Source organism: Apteryx rowi, unplaced genomic scaffold, assembly GCF_003343035.1.
Source record: "Apteryx rowi isolate R43461 unplaced genomic scaffold, aptRow1 scaffold_647, whole genome shotgun sequence".
Classification (NCBI taxonomy): Eukaryota; Metazoa; Chordata; class Aves; order Apterygiformes; family Apterygidae; genus Apteryx; species Apteryx rowi.
The window spans coordinates 107,590-125,870 of NW_020450924.1; the positions used below are offsets into that span (position 1 = coordinate 107,590).

At 42.8% G+C, this 18,281-nt stretch overlaps 1 protein-coding gene across 6 annotated transcripts in view; it reads right to left on the minus strand.

Annotated features, from left to right (window-relative positions):
- TMEM229B (transmembrane protein 229B) overlaps positions 1–15,799 on the minus strand; it is a 31,473-nt gene extending 15,674 nt beyond the window's left edge. For 4 of the 6 annotated variants that reach the window (XM_026084595.1, XM_026084592.1, XM_026084591.1 and 1 more), the window contains exons 1-2: positions 15,107–15,799; positions 7,704–7,873 (exon numbers count right to left, since the gene is read on the minus strand). The gene's annotated coding sequence lies outside the window, so the exon portion shown is untranslated. Of the gene's footprint in view, positions 1–7,703; positions 7,874–11,632; positions 11,645–15,106 lie in introns of those variants that run through there. The other 2 variants (XM_026084594.1, XM_026084593.1) reach the window with 2 other exon arrangements.
- Positions 15,800–18,281: the final 2,482 nt, after the last annotated feature.

The following is an 18,281-nucleotide window of genomic DNA, read 5'->3' on the forward strand; positions in this document are numbered from 1 at the left end:
CCCAGCAATACATATTACCTCTCCTTACAAACCACATCGCACTTGATTTTTGAAGAGAAGGCAGTACTGAGCTGTAACATACCTCACCTGGTTCCCACAAGAGGCTTATTTCTGAAGTTTCATGGCAGCCTAGTGGCTAAATCCTATGATATGCTCTCAGCTGTAAAATTGGAAGAGATGCTATCTATCAGCCTCTGTGCTACAGAACCACTTACACCAGACAGGAATTTATTGGAGAGAGTGGCAAGAAGACTACTTCCCACCCATGAAGTGCTGTTCTTTCCTAACACCTCCCGTTGTTAGTCTCTCTTTCTTTCAAGTGCCAAGCTGTCCACTAATTTCTGCGGACTTGTCAGTGGAACTTACTGCACTCAGCACCTGGTAGGAAGGACTCAGTTTCGCCATGGGGCCTGCCAAGCACAACCAGGGGAAGAGACAACAACAAAGCACCATGCTCTGCAGAGGGACAGAGACACCACAGAAGCAAGCCTGCCATTTCGGATTCTCATGTACCTGCAGAGGCCTTTTAACTGAACTGCAACTCACTTGACTTCTTTCTATTGAACTGTAATCTAACGTTTTACCCAGTTACCATGTAACTGCCCTATTGTATTTAGGCAGAATGGTCTTGGACAGGGGTGACAGAAGTATCCTGCCCATTTAATGACCTGTCACAGAGATACAGAACAGAACAGGGTTTTTTCCAGGGTCAGACTATTTTCTGTCTGGGACTTGCCACCTAACTCTTTACCAGTTGTGGTATCCTTAACTTCTGACTTATGTTTTCATTTTTTATTTTGCTACCTCCTGAAGATAAAAAGCTCAAGATATATTCTAAACAACTGTTTGTTATTTTAGGAGACAGTTAGCTGTTAGTTAAGCAGTGAGGAGCTGATCCTTCCTTTGTGCAGGTGCAGAGCTTTCATGAATATTGACTGAAATGCCTCTAACAGAGACTTGTTCATTGAGATTCAACCTCCAGTAAGTCTGCTTTACGCTGTTACTGCAACATGGTACCATTCTAACAAACAAGTCATTTGTATGACACTGTTTCAACAGCTTTTGAATTTCATATAAACATTTCTCCCACCATACACACAGGCCCAAATTCCTTCGTGAACTTCAGGCACTTAACAGAGGTACCTGAGTTACACGTTTTGCCTCCTTAGGCTCCCTTTGTAGTTAACAGCTAGAGAAGAAGATTTTTTTCCTTTATCTTGTTTTTCTTTTGGACAACAGTAGGCACCTCATGCCTCCGGGTGAAGGGCCAGCTGAACAAAGATGCCAGTTCTCTCCTGTGTGTTGGGAATGGTCTTGTGATAAGACCAGAACAGAATCCCTTAGTTTTAAATGAAACAGTTTGATCCTGCTCACCTGGCCACCAAAAACCTGTCAAAAAAGAATTAACCCAAATTCTCTTTAAACCATCTTTAAAATCTGCTCAACAAATAGAACATCAGGTGACCCCTGGCAAATGGAACCAGAGAGGCAGCATATGTTGTCCCTGCTTACATAAAATGCCTAAGAGCTGCCATCTTTGTGCCTAAATCATGCACCTCTTATTGACAGTCCTGGAGTGGCACATTCTGGGCATTTTGCCCACTCTTTTCTAGAGGTACACATCTGCAACATATAAGGACTTTTATGACAATCAGTGGGTATCAAATATGACGGGAAGGCAATGCAATGTGCTGCCTATTTTCAGCAATGAACCGTCAGTAGGACAAGTAAGAATTTAAGTTTTTAGCTCCTACCAAGACTAAAACAGGAAAAATACTGATAAAATTAACAAGTATCAGCCTGGGCATACTTACACAGAGTAACTAGTCTTGATACATACAGCTACAAACTCATGACATTACACATATACCAAACAATCCCATTTCCACTGCCTTGCACAACAATTTGTCCCAATGCAAAGGTGTCCCAAGTAGTTACCTAGACTTTTTTCAAATATGCTCTTTGTGCTTAGGCCTGTACTAACTTAGGACCTGCATATATGCTGCAGCTAAATAACCTGCTTCATTGTCTCTTCACTGTCTCCCAGCATTCCTTCAGGTGTAATGATGTGCAAAGTTAACTTAAATGCTGCATATGCAAAATTAATTTTTAAATCAGTGCGCCTCAGCCAAGGCTGTAGCAGATATGTGGAGCACAGACAGGTTTTTCTAGCAATGCACATCTGTTCTTGAAAACATTCAGGAACTGGAGGGTGACCGTTGCTCTTCCATGGTGAAAATAATTTTCCCTGGTATTTCTCACTTTATGCCTTAAATCACTCTCAGGGTCACCCAAATTTAGATACCTTAATAGCACAGTATGATGTTTTGCACTGCAGCCATGAGATTGACATAGATCCTCACTCCTCTGACTGGGTCTATGATGATCACTATATGAGCACAGGTAGCTCCTTCTAATCCCTGGAAGTGACCCCCATTCAGCAACCTTCCTTCTTCAACCTCCCTGGCAGAGCCATGGTGTGTGCCGACACCCAGGAGTCTGACTACGAGCATAGCAGAAATCCAGCAGAAAATGCTTTAGGAGACTCAGGTGAAGTCTTAGGTCTTGGACTGGGCTACAGACGACGCTGTAGAAAAGGTGAAGCTCTTTCCCAGGGAAGCAGGGGATTCTGGAGATCCACCCTAATACTTCTCATTCTGGGATTACCACAACTAGAATACCATCTAGAACAGTGGCGCTCTCATGGCAAATCTAAAAGGCATTGAGGTTTCTGCAACTAAGGATGAAAAAAAGGAGAGAAGCAAGTTGCAGGCAGGACTCAGATGGAAAAGCAAAAGGACATTCCTAAGTCAGTGCTGCAGTAGACACATGGGTTAGGTCATAGCAAAGCTGTGCTGTCTCATGAAGCAATAAGCCAGCTGAAGCAAGTCTTGCAGTGAACTACATTGGCCCTAAGGAAGATATGAAGGGCTAAATGGTGCACTGCACTAACATAACACTCATGATTTATTAAGACATTGGTTTTATTACAAGGTTTGCCACTGATGTGCAGCATGACCTTGGACTAGTCACTCCACCCCTGTGCCTCTGGCTGCCATCTGGCTATTTAGACTAAACTATTTGGTGAGAGAGTTAGGTCTAACTTTGGATTAGTTTGGCAGGTAGCGCAACTGGTCACTGATACTGCTGGAAGCCATCAAGCGTTACTGAAATAGAGAGCAACCGCACTCACTCACTTGCAAAAGAACCAAATTCACATGGAGGCAAAGAGGCTGCATGACTGGTGGCTCCCAGCACCAGTCTCAGCTGCTCAATTGTGTCTCATGGATTCCTGGATTTACCAAAGCACTTCTTTCAGGGAGCCTGAAAGTACATCTCTGGGACAGATACAAGCATTTGTATTTAACAGCATGTTCAATAAACTGTTCTATACAGCACTTAAGAGTGAGTAATTAAAGGAAATATTACTGCAGTACAGCTTCTCATTAGCAACCTAATTAGCCTTCTGAAAATAATTAACAGTCCTTTCTATAAAGAGAACAGATGACCCATTACATCCATCAGACAAGCAAAACAAATGCCCAAGGTAAGGGAGTTTTGTTCAGGGAGACAGCAAGAGAAGCATCCAGCAGCAGTATCAGTAAAAGGGAAGGAGGAAAGAAGAGAGGGGAGGGAAGAAAAGAAAAAAAGGGGGAGGCAGCCTTTGTTCTTCACCCCAAATGATTTTAAAATGGGCACAAAATGCCTGTGAATAGAAAAAGAAAGACTGGGTTATGTACGTGGGGGCTGGTATATGTATAATTGACTGATGTGTGTGCATGTGCACATGTGCATCAGACATTTGCACTTGTGCATGCTCTCTCCCTCCACTTCCATGATCCACTGATAATCCACTAGCTGCAATGATGAAAAACTCTGCACACCAGCTTCTTGTGAAAGCCAGATTTAAATGTTCTCAAATTCAACTGTTTACAGTCACAACAAGGTCTCTCTGTATGTAAAAACTCCCCAAAGGTCAGATGTTTTGACTATTAAAACCCTCCAGAAATCTCCATTAAAATAAACCATGATTTAATGACACGTGCAGCCCATTTTTTTGCGGCCCACAGAAACAATTCAGGTGATAGTTATGAACAGCATAAAGTACACCAGTCCAAATTTCACAAGTGGTGCTCTGATCAGTTAGTGTGTCCTGAAAGAGTCAGGTATACGCTTTGTGATCAGTGAGTATTTGAAATCAATGTGGGTGAGCAGAGACTTTTCTCTGCTCACGCCTCACATCATAGGCACCAGTGATGTGGGATGTATATGTATATAGGGAAGAGAAGAAAGCAACAAAAACAGGTCAACATATCACTCACTGGTAGCAAGAACTGTGGTATTATCAACAGATGAAGAAGAAATAAGCTAAGAGAGAGTCAAGCTTCCCAACATCGTGTGTTCAGGTAATGCAACAGACATAATAAATCATGAACACGCAGTTGCATTTTCAGCCATTTCTGTGTTCGATGTATATTTACATTTCCCCAGCATGAGCTGAATACTTACAGCCATGAACTGCAGTGTGGCAAAGCCCAGCAGTACAACAGCTTCCACAGTCACATCACTATGGAAACCACAAATCCACAGCCTGCTCCATTTCTCTGCCTACTTCTTTCACTGGTAACATATTCTTCTAATCTATCCTCTTCTCACTCCTATCCAGACCACAGGAGCACCCACAAACACATTTCACCAGGTTCAGGACCAATCCTTTCCTTCTTCAGGGCCCTTTTTGTGAAACCTGCCCTAACCTTTCAACCCAGCTGGGCAGCCTTCTGGGATGTTTCCACTGCATCTTTCAATGGGGACTGTTCCAGCCCTGTCTGACAAGTTGACAAGTGAGGGATTTCAGCTTCATCTGCCATCCAAGGTCTCCCTCAGCTTCTGGACTACTCCAAAGGAGGCTCACTCTAGAGCAAYCCAGCTAGTTTGCTCAAATCAGAAGGCAAAAGCTCTTCTGGACACAAGTTATAGTGACTTCTCTTGATCAAAAGATCATTCAGCTTCTTTCCCAAAAGCTTTTTTTGAAGAGGAACATTTGAAGCGCTCTCAAAATGGGAGAGAAGACATCACAAGACAGCTGTAAATGCAAAGGTTAAACTTTCACTTTAAGAAGCCTGTCATTTCTGCAGCAGCTGCTAATTACAGGTGGCTTTTCCCACACTAAAAATCTGAATGTCTTTCAGCAAAAGCGTAATAGCCAAGAGCAACTCTGGAAGATGCAGAAGGAAGATGGGGAAAATGCTCAGAAGTCTACAATATGGCATGTATGCTGCAACCTGCATATGTGAAATGGCTGAAGGAATCTTCATACAGACTAGCAGGAGGGAAAGAGCAAAATAGGAATAAAAAAACCCTGCTGCTAAATATGTGTGTTTGCTGAAGGAATCTTCAGCAAAACCTTCTTTCACCCTGACCTCCCAGTGCACCTCTCACCTGACCTCAGAGCAGTTCATGGGAGAATCACAGGAGAATACAGTCTCTGTAGCCCTGTAAGTCCTCAGTGCCTCTCAACTTCAGCTGCTAACAAGGTTGCCAACCATTACATGGACAAATGCCCACTAGTATATAAGTTGCAAAAACTACATATTTCGCAGAGGTTGCCAAACAGCCATTTAAACACATTTTTTTCCACTAAATCACTCTGTACAGAGAGAAAAATTCTACCTGCACTCAGGGAATTTTTAGCAGATGAAACCTGGACTTCTCAGTAAGACGGAGCCAGGAGTGGACTGACATGGTATGAATTCTCTTACACAAAAGAGTCAGCCCCCTCTTTGCAAAAAGAGGACAGAGCAGTCAGTGCTTCCCGTCTCGGTCCTCACTTGTTTCCCTTACTTCACAGCCAATTCCAGGCTGGCATTACTGGACACATCCCAGTTTTGTTGGTGTTACAGGAGTTCCTACCGACAGGCTATAGGATGATGTTACTTCTGTGACTTAAAGGATGTCACAACAACAGTGCAGGAGTCACAGCTTCACGGAGGACAAACTGAGCAGAGCGGTGATCACAGCCTGCAGGGTTGTGTCCCCACTGGTTTGGAAGCAGATCTGCCTGCACCTCCGGTAGACAGCATCCTGAAGAGCCTAAGTGGATGGAGCATACAGGAGGCATTGGAGGAATGAATTATTCATATCTTGTTCTGCTGCCAATGGATCTATGTTTTCTAGTGCCCATACGACTCTCGGTTTTTGTTTTTAACACTAATAGGAGACGTCTGTGCTTCCTTTGATGGTTCTTGAGGGCATGTGATAAGCAGCATTTGCTCTACCCACAGCAATAGTACCATACAACAGAGCGCCTGCCAAACACCGCTTTCTTCAGAAGTACTCATGGCTGCATCATCGACAAAACAGTTGGACGCATTCCAAGAGCTCAGTCCAGCAGCAGCAGCCTTCCCAGGAAGCTGCTGACACTTGTTTTGTTAGAACCTTGCAGCACTGGGCCGAACTTTACTGTTCGGTAGATGACACTTTTTGACTAACTGAAGTCCTGTTTTCAGCTACACAACAGGCAGCAAGGTGACACTCAGAGCTCAAGGCAGCAGCTGACCCTGTTTATCCATGCTGTTAGCATCACCACAATTAAGCTGGTTGCTTTCCTTCAGCAGCTGACTGGGTCTGATCCCAGGAATAGGTGGATATTGGAGCAAGACTTCCTGCAAGAGTGGGACCACAGAATGCTCTGGGCACTATCCAAGAGGATTTCTTTGGCACTGCCACAAAGAGTGGGTAATGAGACCCCCCGAGACAGAGCATAGGCTGAGGGAGGAAAGGTACTGCATGAATCTGAATTATATACATAGCACCTACATACTCGCAATGAGTTCCCAGTTACAAAGAGATTAAAGTATTGTGCACAACCTACCCATGAAACCTTATCTACAATACTGAAAACAATATTGTAGCTTGAACTCCTGCAAAGCCCTATTAGAGCACCTGCACTTAGCCTCCTGCTAGGGCATCCCACCACATACTGCAGACACAGAGCACTCTCTGAAAATGCTGCAGGGGCTGGGGATTGTTGTTCTGATCCCACAATGCCCAGGCCTTCTGCCAGGATCAAATACAAAGCTTCACACTAGCATATAAATGACTGTTGAATTTGATAGCATTTTACATCCACTCTATGCAAGCATAAGAGACTGCAATAGACACAGAACAGTGGCAAGATAAGCCAAAAAAAGATTAGTGGAGTAACACCCTGGTGAATCAGGTACAGAGACTGAATGGCTTGGTAGGGCCAGGAATAGATTCCACATCATCCGACTCACACCTCTGCTTTCACCATCAGAGCAACCTTCCACTCTTTACCTACTGCTCTCATTTAGTTTAGAGTTACTGTTCCACTGTCCTGATTGTTTTAATTGCCTAAGGGTATCCGTGTATGAGGTTTTAAAGAACCAATAATGCTAGGATGAGTTTGGCAATCTAAATTCCAAGTGATCAGAACGATACGACACAAAAGCAGAGAGAAATCAAGAGCAATGTGTGCAGATGTGACCTTATTTACACTTCCAGACAGCAACAGCAGTTTGAACTGGCGCAAGTAACTCCACCTCTTAACTAGTCCTTATCCGCTCTACACATCTAAATTTCAAAGGTCCCATCTACAATGCACTCAGCTTTGTACTCAGGGAACTGCTCTAGTTTTCTGGTCTATGAGTACACTCCCACTGTTTTTAGCCTCCAGCCCTTACCTTTTCTGGGGAGGAATCCTGGAGTTCTCCCACTCTTTGGCCAGCTCCCAGTTTACAGCATCCGTGGATCGAGCAGGTTGACTTGAGCAGGTCCAAGCAGTTTCAGATGCCTGCCGTTTTCGGGCCAGATGCGTGTGACCAACAGCTAACAGGCTGACCAGACAGCCTTCCTAAACCAAAGTAGTACAGTTTAATCTTAATGAAGCACAATGTAGGAGGCTTTAAACAATGAAAGAGCTATGTGTATGAATAGCTTAGCTCCAGTTTATCATCAGGCCCTGGACTTCTTCAGGCAGGTGCCTCTATCTGCCCCTCATCCAGGCGCAGCTTTCCGGCAACTGCCTCTCCTCTGGTTAGAGTCTTTCTATTCTTCACTGTCCTTTAGATCTTTTGGATCCCAGCCATGGCAAACACATTGAGCAACTTCACTGGAGCCAATGGTTAAAGGTTCTTCACTGCTACCATCTCAGCCAACGTCTCTTTTAACCCCTGGAGGGTCTACCAGAAAGTGCTTCATCTCTAGTTTTCCTGCTCATTTCCCATTTTTGAAGCAAGCCTCATCACGGTCTCCTTTTCATCCTAATCCTCCCACTCCTAACACTGCCTCCCTATGTTTCCCACCTTCTCCTCATTTTTCCAGTCATTCCACTTTTCTTGTCTCCCTTCCCCACTCCAGGGCAGAATGTGGCCTCCTTGGACCTCAACCCTTGCCACTGCCTCCCGCCCATCCACCACCCCAACCTGTTGCCGGAAGCACTGCCACTACCTCCTCTCCCCTGCTCCGGCTCATCGACTTCCTTCCACCCCTGTGTCACAGCCTTGGGCAGCACAGCTGCACAGCCCAGGCAAGCGCAGCCCAGGAGCTTGGGCTGTACTTCTCCTTCTCTTCAAGTGCTGACATTTAGTATGCCACGCTACTGATTTTACAGAAGTCACACCTCAAGGTGCAGGCTCCGATACACAAATAGCTAACGTCTGACTAGCTTTGCCCTCTTGGATCTGACACTGAGGGCTCGTCTACACACAGCGTTTTTCTGGATTAGTTCCATGCAAAGGGGTTGCAGAGCAAGAACATTTATGTGTCAAACTGCATATCAGCTGAGATCTTCAAATTATCTTAATGGATTTAGGTGTTCAAAAACTGAGATCCAACAGAAATTCAAGAGAAAAAAAAAGTCTGTTTCTATTTAGATAGCACTGGCCTACAAAAACATTCCAATTAAAAATGCTGATTAAATAACTAATCCTCCCCCTACAAAACCCTCCTACCAAGATTAACACAGTGATGAATAAGCATAAAACCATTAATTAAAATCAATGTAACATGGGCATTATAAAGACGGATTTAGAACCTTCTGCATATGCACTAAGGCTTGCATCTACTTTGTAGTCCCACTTCCCATGAGAAATAGTTGCTATTTTAACATTTTTATATCAGATAGAGAAAGAGGTTTTTTGTTATAACTGAGCTAGCTCTGGTTTACATCATTCTAAAATTGTATGTTCTTAAAAATTATTTGCATATATGTTATTTTCACTATATGCATTTTGTCACAGCTGAATATAGGTTTCTACTGAACTATTTAACTTTATCAGACACATGCAAAGAAAAACTTAAAAAGCATTTTCCCCAGAACAACAGGAACATTGAGAACTTTTTACATAATCAGATCTGTTTGATCTGTAAAATAGCAAGGAACAAATCCATATGAAATAAGCAACTGCAGTGCACTTGTGCCTTTCAATGCACAAATCTGAGCATTAGACAGGAAAACACACTACCGTGCTTCAACCAACAGCTATGCCTCCAGTTCATCCATTGCGCTTCTTTGTTCAGACAAGAAGCAGATCTGATCTCGTAACACAGTTTATAAACACTTGTGAATATACCTGAACGCCTGCTGCCAGGCTGAACACATCCCAGAAAAATCAAGAGCAACGTTTTCAAAAGGGTATATTTATTGTCAGTTGAGTCCAAGGTGTCTCAGTTTGGGCACTCTGTCCCAACTCAAAGGCCTGGCATGGAAAAAGGGGAACACAGCAGGGCTGAAAGGGCCTTCTTGTGTGAGAGCAACRCAGATGCCTCGCCAGAGTCCATCTTACTGAAGGCTGCTGTTCCATGGAGGCTTTAAGCCAGCCTAACTTTAGGCCAACACAAGTCCCACTTTGCCCTTTGCTGCACAATTTAACCCCTTCCCTTGCCCAGCGCTAAGGTCACCCACACAGCCTCACACTGAGCCAGACCAAAGAATTCGTCATTCATTTCAATACTACCCCCAAAAAGCCTAATCCTTCTCAGCCATATCAGTCCCCGGACTGGGCATACAGAGCAGCTACCACATGGCTTTACTGGCACCCAGCAAGAAGAAGTTCCTTTTTGCAAAAATCTTAATTTCTATGAGCTCGAAGAGCTTGTGAAACCATAGCTTTAGTTACATGTGTATCTACAATAAAAAAAAATAATCAGGTGAGAAACTCTTCATTAGCAAAGGTTATGTTGTAACATATGAGCAAAGAGGTAGAGCTGAGCATATATGTTTAATCTTAAAGTTCACATACTTATACAATACAACATTCAGGCTGCTCAGGTAAGGGGATTTTTCTTTGCTTTTTGCATATAAATGAACTTCCTGTCCTGAAATACTAATGATTAAAAAGGTGAAATGTTTGTAGTAGGGCTAAAAGCAGTGGTGTGGCCATTCAGCTGCATATACAGAAAGAGCTAAAATCCACTGTAGAGGCCAGACTCAGGCTTTTCTGTCACAGTGCTGTAAAACAGTTACCCTGGTACTTACCCAGGCACTGACGATTACCCTAACAAAGACACCAACATTCCTGGTGTCAGCAGACTGGGGACTGCACATTAGTATAAATAAGTAGCAGCACTCATCAAATGAGAATACAGATAACGTGCAAACAAAAAAAGGAAAGCAAATTCTTGATTGTGAAGTTGTTACTTGTGTGTTCCTTCTGTCTATTTTAGTATTTATACTTTTTCATGATTTCAAAAGTGCTCAAGAAAAGAGAAAACTCAGATTCGTGCAGCTACCTGGTGATAAAAATGAAACTGTTCGACGAAAAGAGAAAGTAAGTCACAACACTGTTCAGCGACTTATCTGGGATTCTCCAGCGACAGAAGTGCCAAATTTGGAAACAGAAAGCAGACGTTCATCTTTTCAGAAATACACCCCACTAACACAACTCATATCGAGGGGGTTGCAGGTCTCCCTTCAACTGAATTCCCAACACACCTTCCCTTGCTGCCTTTGGGCTTTCGAACCAGCACGCTGACCAGCTGGGGTCTGAACATCTCTGAACCTAGACTGGTACGCAGAACACAAAACATGGTAGATGTGGCTGAATGCCCTTCCCAAGAGGACCAAATTACCTCATAGAGATACCTTAGGCATGCTACTGCCACACAACCTCCACTTCCTAAAGGAAATGTCTCTCTTCTGAAAAATAAATAAATAAATAGACAGATAAAAATCTCAAAACCAAGTCTGCAAAGCAACAGCTTTCAGCTACCCGAAGAAACAAAGCATGGATGGTTTGGTACATCCTTCCCCAAGTATCTCTAGGTCAGTCCACTAGCTCTACTGAAAGCTTCTGACAAAGCCTTGAGAATCACATTTTCAGATCTCCAGATTTTCAGATTTCTTTTAAAAGCCTCACTGCCACCCAAAAGCTGAAGGATCTCGGGCAGATGCCTGCACCCCCACAGAACTACACTATCTGCAAGTGATCTGTGACCATTTATTGTCAAAGGAGAAATGCGGTTAGAATAATTGCCAAGAGTCTTCGTTTTTTGTTGTTGTTATCTTGCACTCTGTCTTAAAGAAAAAAGAAAAAAAAATTGGTTTCAAACACACACACACAAACTCCCTCGTGCTGCTAGAACTGTCTTATACTATTCAAATCTCACTTACTTTTTCTCTGTGTACACTCTTCATTGCTTATGTTCTTTTCAGTCTTTTCCTGCTAAGACAATGAAAACGAAACAGCTGTTTTTACATTCAGGTTCTCATGCATTACCATGGCTCCCAAAATTTTGAGGCCAGCTGCCACTGTGAAAGTTTCGGATTTCTCACAGATTGCCATATATCCCTGCCACCTACCTTTTAACATGAAAACTCTCACTCGTTTCCTTACTTTTCATGCTCTCGAGGATAAGCTATAGACTACTTTCCATAGCCTGGGGAGCAAAAGAGCCACGGATCAAAGTGCAGAGTCACTGCACTAGCACAGCAGTGTCTGTAGGCCAGAATGGTTATTTACTTATATTCAAAACACCTCACTGTTTTTAAGAGCTCATCTAGCACTTTTCTGTTGATTTCAAGTCCTGTGAATACTTTTCTCTAAATTTGGGGTCAAATCTGACCTCACAATACGCCAGTTAAGCAGTAGGGGAGTTAAAAAGGAGCAAATCTCACAAAACTCCACCTCCACTTGCTTTCTCAAGGAGCACAGAACACACGTTATATCACGAAAGCAAACTCACCAGCTTTGGGGTAATTGAAGGCAGGGTACTGTTGCCTAGCAACTTCTCTGATTACCATTTTTTTTTTTCAATTATCACATGCATACTTAGTTATGTTGCATAATAATATCTCACTTTTATGTTTCCTGACCCAATTTAAAAACAAAAAAAACTATCACAATTAATGCCTTTGGTCTCTTTTCTTGCAACACAAAGTACAAGACAGTAGCTCAAGAATAGGTTGAAACATTAGTACTCCTGAATTTTATTCCTGACTTTTCCTGGCTTGCTGAATGTGCTTATACAAGCAATTTATTTTATCTACTTGTCTGCAGAATGACACTAATACTACCCACCTCACAGAGACGTAGCAAGAATTCATTAAGAATAGAGAGATTCTCAGATGAGAGATGCTGTGGGAGTGCTGGTGTTCGCATTTACAGCCTTTTAGTACTCCAAACGTTGCTAAGCCCTAGTCGAAAGCATAGCAAATTCTAACCATTGTCAAGACATCATCCAGTCCTTGTTTTCCAGATAAAAATCTCAAACCATGAAAACTACATTTCTCCCATCAGAATAAGACACCTTCCTGTCCCCTATGTCTGCTAGCTGCCAGGGGGAACCCTGCAGCAAGAAGTAACATACCCCAACTTTTGCAGCTCTTGGAGCTCTTACCATGAAGATCCAATGGGAATCAGAACAAGTGCACATGCACACATGACATTGTTAGAAATCACACTGTTCTATTTATTGATCCAATCTTTGAAAAACTAGTTGCCTTTATGGTGAGCAATAATACCTCATTAATACAAATATCAAACGGAGGTATCATTTCCAAAAGGATATAATTAGCTAACACAAGGACTTGGATTCTAGAAGTTGATCTTTTGCACATCCACAAGTTATACACCAATATAATGCAATAAACTGGCTTCTTTATACAGGTACCTCTGTCTTCAACAGCACAGAATACGAATAGCTCAGGTGCCTGGAGCGCTCCTGATACTAGTCTCTGTCAGCTCAAGTGACTGAAGCTGCTGCTTCGGAAACGCATTATCTCATCTCCATGGTAAAGTATTAAGCAGCAATGAAAAACCCAAAGCAACATCAGTGAAGTCCTGTATGGCTAAGGAATTATTACATTACCTTTACAGCAGCTCCTCTCTTTCTGGTAGATATTAGAGCATCTTATAAACTGTGCCCTACATCCTGCAGCTCTTGTGCAAGTGCACTTCCAGTTAAAGGCTTAACTGGGAGATCTGCCTTGGAAAGAACTGCTGGATCAAAATAAACCTACTCACACGGTATCCATCATGCCTCTAGGGATATTTCTATACACATTTTGAAAATGCCACAAATCACAAAACAAAGAAATAATTCTTCCTCTAGAACTTACTTGAAACATCCTTACCATAAACCTTGGCTGATACAGAAGGAAAAAAAATACATATATATATATATATATGTACACACACACACACACACACACACACACACACACACACCTTGTGGGTTATGCATCTGTGGGTTATGCAAGCCTAACTTTCAGCATAGGAGGGAACTGCAAAATACACAGTGCTACCATCAGGCATGCTCTCCTATAAGCAGTGAGAAATGACACTGTCTAGAGCTCTGTATAGCCACAACCCCCTGGCCAAGATTAAACTGCTAGAGCTGAATGAGTTTGACCCTTTTCTGCACACATATTCTGAGTGAAAAAAAAACAAAACAAAACAGAGTCCCCATCCCCAGAAGGCACTTCGCAGTACACACAGCACTATGTCACAGCCATTCACGCGCGAGAGAGCTTCCCCCTTCGCAAATACTTCACGATCTCTTTCGCGCTCCTAGCAAGCTGCCAAACGGGACCGAGCGGTGGTTCCCAGACTCCTTCACGAAAGGTACCTTCAACGTACACTGCACTTGAGAGCAGAGATCCAGCAAGGAAAGAATCAAGCAACAGCTTTGCCTGTTTATGCTACCAATGCTTATCTAATGCCTACTCCAGCTCTGATCTTATGCAAGGAAAGCAAGACAGCACGCAGTTGTGGTAGAGAAGATTGTCTCTGTGGTCTAATCCAACTTTGACAGAAGTCTGTGGGGGTGGGGGAGTCTTGAAATAAGGTTGTGGCAAACTCTTAGGCACTGACACCGATAAAAATCTAGAACAGAAGAAAGGATAACATAAAATGTTTCTTTCTTTTATACGGACTAATAACTGGACATCTCTCAACTAGTAGTAGATAGGTATTCTCATTCAGCTATTCCTGCAAACAGAAGTTTCTAAAGCAGTCTAGCTTTTCTTTAGCCTATTAGGACATGTTAAAGAGCAGTGTACAACTGCATACAAGTTTCTTCTACGCTTGTTTTAGCTGGCCTGTGAGATGCATGGGAGCTGGCTCGTAATCGGCATTATTGGGCCTATCATTTACAGAGAGGAATGCAGCACTCCAACTGACCAGAAAGAGCACGTTGTTCTGAATTGGCACAGATGTTGGTAATTTGTTCCTGTGAAGCCAAAGCCTTTGCCCAGTCTGGCTCTCTGTCAGGACTCTTTCTGGTTGCCTGCACAAGCACCTTCACCTAAGAGCTCAGAAACCATCTGGATACTTCCGCCTCATGTATCATCCCATAAATGTAAAAAACCAGACCAATTTATTTCTGATGTACAAGGCAAACTGGCTCTCTGCTCCCCTACCCAGTCTGTACTGAGCCTGCAGAGCTAATACATGTTCAAGCCATACAGTCACCAGAGAACTCTAAAATACATACAGGAAGCGGATGTGAGAAGTAATATGGGATGATTTACAAACCCATACTAATCATAGTCACAAACAGTTAATACCTTCACATAGGACAACATTAGCTCCTCAGATGATGAAGGTTCTTTTGGAAGAAATAAGGAAAAATAACTATACTCCACCTTTCGTAACAGACAGGTTTTCTTTCGAGAGTGCAACTTCCACTCATATCATTCAACTTCATTTCATTTGCCTCAGATCCAGCCCAGGAACACCTCTGTAGGATACTGCTTCATTTACAGGAGCGGATGGGACAGCAGGGACCACTGTTGTGTTCGGCCAGGTGTTGTTTCCCCATCTGCGAGGAACAGCTTACGCATCTGAAAAACCGTCAAGGTATTGCAAGAGCCCATGGGAGCCAGCAGTACTTTCCACAACAGGAAGGTAAGGAGTGGGAGCAGAAGTTTTTTCTGCCTCCTGCTGGCAAACAATTTCTCAGAGGAACTGACCCATTTTCCACAGAATAATTAGCCCAAGGGGAATGGAAGGCTGCTGCACTTTAATTAGCCATGCTCTTACCCCTCGTCTTACCATGTAACAGCAGTCAGCCTGAGACTGAGAAAGGAAGCTTAATTTCACTTCCTTAAACATAACATTTATTAAAGGCAATCCAGAAACATACAAAATCCTAATGCACAAATGGCAACAGCAGAATTTCCCATTACTTCTATGGTTTCAATGTCAGAACAAGCAGGTCACCCTCTTGCATCTACCCTTTAAACCTCCTCAGAAATAACAGGCTTTTCTTTTGTAGGTATTTTTTCAGGATACTTTCTCCTTCATCTTCCATGAGGAAAAATTGCTTTCCCACTGTCAAAAAGTTTAAGGACAGAAAGGACTCTACCTAATCTAGTCAGACCTCCTGCATATCACGGTTTATTGAATTTCATGCAGTTTCCTTGCAACCGAGCTCAGTAACTTGGATAAAGACAGAAATCCTTTAGTTTGAGATTGGATTTACATAACATGAACAAAGAGCACAAGAAACCAAACTACCACCAATACAGCAGCTACAAAACTGGCAAAGAACTGTTTAAATGAGTCTCACACAGCTGACCCTCAGCAGATGATCCACATCCTATGCTGCAGAGGAAGGGGAAAACCTACTAAGTCTGTGGCCTTCTCAGACCTAAACTCAGTAATAAGTATGATTCTGAGGATACATACAAGACTTAACATTAAGAGATCTAACGTCAGCAAAAAGCTCTTTGTTTTCCCCCCTGAGGAGAGCACGCAACCTCTTCTCCCTCTGCCCGGCCCCAGCCCCAGCCCTCCTCCTTCCTGTTGTGTTCTGTCCCTGATTGTGGCTAATTTCTAATGCTTCGGGGGAAGGCAAAAACTAAATTCATCTGGCTAATTGTGCAATAAGAGGAAATGTCCTTCCTGCACACAATGCAGTGACTTGCTGCAGCCTGAAGCATGAGAACTGAGTACAGTCTTTGTCTTAATCAAATACACAGGTATTACAAGTACATTTAGGACATCACAAAACTTCTCATTCTCTCCACAGCTCCTGATGTGAGGGAATAAGTGGATTCACAAACTAGGGGCCAAAGGGATCCCTGCATCTGCATCTCTTAGAACGTCTCCAAGATGCTGAATTAAAGTACAAATTGGGATATCTTTCTACAATCTAAAGACTCCAAACAATGTCAAGCCCACTACCTCAGCCAAAGAACACTTTCTATGTTTACTTACTCTCAAAATCAGGAACTTGCATCTTATTTCAAGGTTAAATACGTCTTTCACTGTTAGGCAGTTATAACATTATCAGCAAAACTGCAAGTCCCCACTATCAGTTATCATTTCCATAGGTATGCAGTGATACAGCTTACTCTCAACCCACATGTCAATAAGCTAGCCAGAAGTCTCTTAAATCTTGTTTTCTAGCTCCCTTGACCATTTCTGTAGCCTGTCACAGGACTTTATAACAAGAAGGGCAAAGCCTGAACTCTTGTAACAGAGCTGCTCATGTGATCAGTCATTTTTGTTTACAAAATAGGTCAGTCATTTATTTTCTAATTTCAGTTGGGCTCTCTTTTGGGAGGAGGAACAGGGCACATTTGGCTGTTATGCGACCTCCTGTGTGTCCATGCACATGCACCACACTTCCGAGGCGCGAAGGCAGCACCTGAAGGTTGGGATTTCTAGATGCTACTTTGGCGCTCAACATGGCCACTACTGCACCACTAACCTGGAGCAAATTGCTCACTTTCTGCCTGCCTCCATTTTCACCCAGCAGCAGAGTAGGAACAGCAATACTGACCAAGGTTATGGACCTGCTGCCAGACCCTCAGCAAGACGTTACGCAGTCACAACTAGCGAGTTGTGACTTAGACACAGAACAACTATAAAATCTGCTGGACGTATACACAAAGCCACTCAAGGAAGAAATACCTACTTTCAACTTGAAGTGAACAATCTTAATTTATCCACAGTAGTGAGCTATTGTCAACACAAACAGAAAGAGGGGCATTACCAACATCCCTGCATGGAATAGGTAATACCTTCTCCCTGAGACAAGAAACTGTGCTTCGGGGAAGACCTCGAGGATATGTCACATGCATCACAGTGTCTGAAGTACAAACTTAAGCACATCCTAAAGGGCTTTCCTCAGCTCTGGCCAAAAGTGGCTACTGGCATTAACAATTTCATTTCAACAAGTCTTCCTTTTCAGTTTCCTAAAAATTTTATGAAAATTTTTCTTTTGGGATTTCCTATTTACCCTAAAATAGTGGTTAGCCCTGCCCCTAACCAATGCAATATATATATATTAATGCATTTGCATTCCTGGAAACCACAGAACACTGCTCTGAGCAATCTTTCAGCAATTTACTCTTGCAAATTCCTGGTGCATGTGGTTCTGGCAGTGTCAGAATTGTTACCATCCCACCTGCAAAAAATTTCAGCTCCTGCAGGGACTGATTTTCCTTCAGAATTAAGAGAGAAACAGAACAATCCTGTCAATAGAGTATGAAATGTTTCTTCTGACAGAGTTTTACTGCTCCTGCTAGGTAATTAGGAGCTTTACCAAGTTTGTACTTCCCCAGTAGTTTTGGGCCAGCAATGCCAAAAGCTCTCTAGGAAGCCCTAAGGTACCACTCCAACTCAAAATGATGAGAAAGAACTAACTGCCTAGCATCCCAGCTATTAAAAAACATTAGAGATGAGTTTCAAAATCCTATGCAAAGGATCAGAGATGGAAAGAATCAGACTTTCCATTTCTCAAAAATTCTGTTATTCTAAATATTTTTCCATACCAAAAATGGAACAGGAACAAACATCTTGATACTAATT